Source organism: Aedes albopictus, chromosome 1 (genome assembly GCF_035046485.1).
Source record: "Aedes albopictus strain Foshan chromosome 1, AalbF5, whole genome shotgun sequence".
Classification (NCBI taxonomy): Eukaryota; Metazoa; Arthropoda; class Insecta; order Diptera; family Culicidae; genus Aedes; species Aedes albopictus.
Window position 1 is genome coordinate 317,578,815 of NC_085136.1, and position 6,000 is coordinate 317,584,814.

General features: G+C 38.9%; 1 protein-coding gene across 13 annotated transcripts in view; it reads right to left on the minus strand.

Moving 5' to 3' along the window:
• LOC109400267 (zinc metalloproteinase-disintegrin-like EoMP06) overlaps positions 1 to 3,740 on the minus strand; it is a 43,959-nt gene extending 40,219 nt beyond the window's left edge. For 3 of the 13 annotated variants that reach the window (XM_062847188.1, XM_062847187.1, XM_062847186.1), the window contains exon 1: positions 3,529 to 3,736. The gene's annotated coding sequence lies outside the window, so the exon portion shown is untranslated. Of the gene's footprint in view, positions 1 to 3,376 lie in introns of all 13 variants that reach the window. The other 10 variants (XM_062847183.1, XM_062847184.1, XM_062847185.1 and 7 more) reach the window with 5 other exon arrangements.
• Positions 3,741 to 6,000: the final 2,260 nt, after the last annotated feature.

Consider the following 6,000-nt stretch of genomic DNA (forward strand, 5'->3'; position numbering starts at 1 on the left):
TCGCTTTTGCTCTACTTTTGTCCTGTCTTTTGCTTCTTCTTTTACTCCTGTATTTTGCGCCTTTTTTTCATCTGCTTTTGATCCACTTTTGATTCGCTTCTTCTCTACTTTTACCCTGCTTTTGCTCCTGCTTTTGCTCTTGTCTTTAGCTGCTGCTTTGCTTCTTTTTTGCTCTTGTCTTTTACGTCTTATTTTGATCTGCTTTTGATCCGCATTCGCTCTACTTTTGTTCTGCTTTTGCTGCTGGTTTTGTTCCTGTCTTTTGTTTTTGTCTTTAGCTCCTGCTTTCGCTCCTGTTTTGCTCCTGCTTTTGCACCTGTCTTTTACGTCTTCTTTTGATCCACTTTTGATCCGCTTTTGCTCTACGTTGTCCTGCGTTGGTTCTACTTTTGCTCCTGTCTTTTGCGTCTTCTTTTCATCCGCTTTTGTTCTGCTTTTAGTCCTGCTGATACTCCTGTCTTAAGCTTCTGCTTTTGCTCCTTCTCTTGCTCTTGTTATTTACGTCTTCTTTTGATATGCTTTTATCCACTTTTGATCCGCTTTTGCTCCTGCTTTTGCTCATGTCTTTTGCTCCTGCTTTTGCTCCTGTTTTGCTCCTGCTTTTACTCCTGCTTTTACTCCTGCTCTTGCTCCTACTTTGGTGCTGCTTTTGTTCCTGCCTTTTGCGTCTTATTTTGATCCACATTTGCTCTACTTTTGTCCTGCGTTGGTTCTACTTTTGCTCCTGTCTTTGGCGTCTTCTTTTCATCCGCTTTTGTGCCGCTTTTACTCCTGCTTATGCTCCTCTCTTAAGCTTCTGCTTTTGCTCCCGTTTTTCTCCTGCTTTTTGTTTTTTTTTGCTTTTTCTCTTGTTTTTACGTCTTCTTTTGATCTGCTTTTATCCACTTTTGATCCGCTTTCGCTCTACTTTTGCTCTGCTTTTGCTCCTGCTTCTGCTCCTGCTTTTGCTCCTGTCTTTTGCTCCTATATTAAGCTCCTGCTTTTGCACCTGTTTTGCTCCTGCTTTAACTCCTGCTTTTGCTCTGCTTTTGCTCCTGCTTTTGTTCCTGCCTTTTGCGTCTTCTTTTGATTCGCATTTGCTCTACTTTTGTCCTGCGTTGGATCTACTTTTGCTCCCGCCTTTTGCTTCTTCTTTTGCTACTGTCTTTTTCACCTTCTTTTCATCCGCTTTTGATCCACTTTTGATTCGCTTTTGCTCTACTTTTGCCCTGCTTTTGCTCTTGTCTTTTACGGCTTATTTTGATCTGCTTTTGATCCGCTTCCGCTCTACTTTTGTTCTGCTTTTGCTCCTGCTTTTGCTTCTGTCTTTAGCTCCTGCTTTCGCTCCTGTTTTGTTCCTTTTTTTGCTCCTGTCTTTTGCGCCTTCTTTTCATCTGCTTTTGATTCACTTTTGATTCACTTTTGCTCTACTATTACCCTGCTTTTGCTCCTGTCTTTTTCTTCGTCTTTCGATCCGCTTTTGTACCACTTTTAATCCGCTTTTGATCTACTTTTGCTCCTGCTTTTGTTCTGCCTTTGGTCTGCTCCTGATCTGCTCTGCAAATGTTTTCGACTAATAAAGGTGGTTAAATTGAACGAAAAACGCATAGAACCTGTTCTGTGTATGTGGTTTAGTAGGCACTGTATAAAAATATGACAATAAGAAAGTTTTAAGACGTTGAGAATACTTGGCACTCTCATACATCAAAATATAATAAATTTCCAAATGATGAACATATCCGGGTTTTCATACTTTTTGTTGTAAATATAGAACCTCAAACAAAGTTGCATATGAAAGCCTTAGGTTTAAGTTATAATACAGAGAAAGTTGAAAAAAAAAATCATTAAGTACATATTGAGATAATGTGTTTAAAAATATTGTGAGTTTTGAGCAAAAGCAGATAGCAGTTCAAAAAGCTATAGAAATTTTACTGTAGCTTTTGAACTGCTAACTAATTTTACTTAAAGTTTCAGAAAATTATCGTCAATATTCAGGTAACTCTGGGTTGATTCACGACGTATAAAACAAGTTGTAAGCATTTGAATAAAAAAAAATACGAAAAATTCGCAGTACGGACAATTGTTTGATAAACTGTAACATACATAGAAAATGATGACTAATTCATATGGAAAAGGCCAAAATACGCTGTTAGATAAATAACAAGAGCTAAAGGACTAATTTCTCTTGAAAAAAAAAAACATTCAAAATGAAATTTCGGGGAAAAAATGTTGCTTCCATATAAAGTAATTTCGATATAACATAAGAAAAAATTCCTTTTTTTGTCCACCATTTCGCTATCTTGACCCACAGTGCAATAAACTGCATTATGTGTCCCCTACAGTTTAAAACAAATTAAAAAAAACTATGCTACGGAAACGGTTAAGCAGTCCCGAAAATCACACGATACCATTTGATTTCAACCACTTATTTAGTCTTCCTCAGGGGTTCTAAATAGTTGTGTAGTTTTTTGTACTTTGAAATTAAAAAATCTAACTTACAATCGCTATTTTCGATGGGCAAGTACACTAGTACACATATTGGTTTGCAGGTTATGCGGTGAATTAGTGATTGGTAGCTAATTTCTAATTTCTCGTCACTAATTCTTCCACTTGTATAAGGCACTGTTCAGATTTCTGTTTGCAACAGTCGAACGCAACCAACCAATTAAAAAAAACTTTGTTTGAGAAAAGAATTTATGTAAGGTTTTATTTTTTTATTTTAAATTAAAAAAAAATTTTTTGACAGTGTCTTTCCTCATAGTCTTTTGAACTGCCCATAAACCACGTAGACTTTTTGGGGGGAGGGGGGGGGGGGTCTGACCAAAGTCTACGCTCCATACAAATTTCAAAATTTTTGTATGGACAAAAATCTGCGAGGGGGAGGGGGGTCTGAGACGGCCAAATTGTGGTCTACGTGGTTTATGAACAGCCCCTAGCAGGATAAATCGTTTCTGAGATACATATATTTTGAAAATTTTGAATGACATTTTTCTTATGCCTTTTTCAAAAGTAAGGCTACAATCAAAATGGCAAACTGGTTATGCAGATCGTTCTTTTTGGTCATAAAACAGATGTTTAGACAAAGTTGGGGATAAATCGAAAAATACTAAATAATATAATTAAAGTCATTTTCAGTAGAACTTCTTTGAAACTTCCTGATTAACTATGGAGTTGATTTTGGTTTAGTATGATCAATTTAATACATGGTGGATCTATTTGAACATCGAACATAGAGGTATATTATGTAAAACAACCCGTAGTTAGGAGAAATATACACTTTTTAGGGATTCCAACTCAGTTGAACACTACACTGAATTCGATAAAATATCCATCACTTGTGCCACACTGTCTATCTTGACCCACCTTCCCCTAATATTAAACAAAAATCCACTCTCACGGTCACTTGTAAGCGACGTCTAAATTACACTCCCCCAAAACACACTTTTCGCATCTAATCTTGCACCTTAACCTAATTCACTGTGACGTTGTCGCCGCCACTAGCACCGCCGACGACGACGCGAATTGGAGAAAAAAAAATCTAACTAGAACCTTCACACTCGCGGTCTCGCGACACCGTCCAACGGATCCAACGTTGTCCGTCGTCGGTTCCAATCAATGTGATCCGCGAAAGGATTTAGAACCGATTTTACCGAGACGACGCGGTCGACAGCGAAGCGACCAACAGCTCAGCCCAATTGAGAGCATCCGTTCGAGTCGAGTTTCATGTGGCTACTGATGAATGATCAGCACTATTGGGAACGGGAGACCCAGCAGTCGTCGCAGACGCTAGCCAAGCGAATTTGCCACTCTGCTACAGGGCTGGCTGGTTGGCTTGCTCCAATGCTCTGTGCTTGTGGGGAGTTTGAGAGAAGAAAGAGTTTTGTTGATGGTCGTTCCCACGCGTCCTGCAACCACCATCACCTTTTCCATCAGCCCAGCGTCGTCTGGAAATGGTTCCCACCGCGCTATGCTATGTTTTCAGAAGATGAAAAACTACTCATCTGATTTTGCAGCGGTTAGTTGTTCGACAGACGGACGACGATTTCTACGCGAGACCAAAACGAGAGGTGCAGCTGCATAGCATGTGCGGCGGCCGTTACTCGGAAGCTGGCACAGAGAGCGAACAATGCACCATGCGACTCCGCTGAATAAGCTGCAGTAGACTAGTAGGCTGGGAAATAGTGGTGTGTGCACTTGTTTGGAAAGCCGTTTATCCGTTTATGGAGTTCAATAATCGACATGGTAGCGCTTCCTGGAGTCGTTTAAGTTACTATTTAAGTGCTCCGGTTGAACTTAATTTGTAACTGGGATACATAATAGCTATTTGAAGTTGTTTGAACGGAAACATTTGATAATAATATTGACGTCATCCTCTTGTAAACAGGGTAATTTTTACAGCCTAACAATTAGGCAATATTAAATGATTAACTGAAACTCTGTTGCAGCTGGCCCGTCTTATCTTGTTACTCATATTCAATCAACTTTTGGTATTCCCGTGTTTATAATTATCGGACAAACTAGTCATTACAGGGACTGCCTTTTTCAAGAACCGTAGGATTTTTTCTTTTCAAAAAAGGGGAAACAACAGCATTTGATGAACAACGCATAGTGCTATCGAGAAGGATAAGAACTATATCTGACTTCCTGTATTTGACAAAAATATATCAGGTTAACGAAAGCCTTTGCTAGCTATGACTAATATGAAAGAGACCATACTGAAGAATATGAACATTCACATTTTAGACATTGGGCTTTCAATGCAACCGAAGAAACAAATTTGGAACATTTTTCAATCTCAGCCCGGAGCAGAAATGCTGAAATAAATTATTCAAATGGGTCATTACTAGTAGCCTTGTTCGGATTGACCACCCACCGATAACCATTCGATCAACTGTGCAAAACAATCGAGCAGATGTACTTGAGGTTATAACTTTTGTCATTCGTTTTCAGGCACATTCAACTCGATAGTCAATAGCAGGCTTGGCATTTGTCACAATATTCACAAGCGTGCTATGGTTTTGTTCTAATAATCCTTGATTAGCGGATGCGATGGTAGTAATCAAAGATCGCATATACTAATGGAAAAGTCGTAACCAATAAACTATTGGCGACCGTGACGATTTGATTCTTTGTTTGAAGGTATTATACTCTGACCGTCAGCTAATTAACCGTCAGTCGTCAAGGGTTGTAAGCGTTGTAAGCGTAGCTGAAGTCTACGTAAAATTAGAAATTTTTCATGCAAAAAAAAACCAGAACCCCTAGAAGAAAAACATTTCCCTTACATTAATGACTCAATAGTCTATTAACGAGCCGATTTTATGAATGAAAATTCAATAGGGCACGATCGGTGAAGTATCAGATTCGTAATAATGAGCTGATTTTTTTTGTATGGAGAGAAGGTAAATTCTCCGTTTTTGAAATGAAATGGTGCAAGAAGCGTGGGTATTATGATTCCTTGTCTAATTAGATGCTGTTTGAGTATAACTTTTGGTAAATGTGCTGTTGAAGAGGCAAGAAATTTAGAAAATAAAAATACAGTTACCAAAAGTTTTGTTCAAATATCATCGACATCGAAAGGTCGAAAATAGAAACATACAACTAGAACAAGAGGTCGAAAGAACAGAAGATCGAAGAGATGAAAGGTTTTACCTTAAGCTTCTACTGCCACTTGACCTGCATATCTCTTCAACTAAGTGTTCTTCCAAAGCTACAACACCCGACCCTCCATTTGGCTAATTAGTCGGGACTGCCTAAATAAAAAAAAATCACCTAAATGGATTCATGGCTGCAAAGAATTTAGAGAAGGGCAAGTGGGTAGCAGATGTAAAGAGGACGGAGTCAAAGCTTTCAGATGTAAAGTGGGGAAGGATCAGAGGGATTTGAAGGGAGTTTAGTGATGTTTCCAGGTGTTTCAGAAGGTTTCAGATGGCTTTTAGGGGGCTTCAGAGGCTCACAAGAGAATGTCACTGAGATTTCATGGGTGATTTCAGAGGTGTTTGAAGATGTTTCGATGCGTTTTAG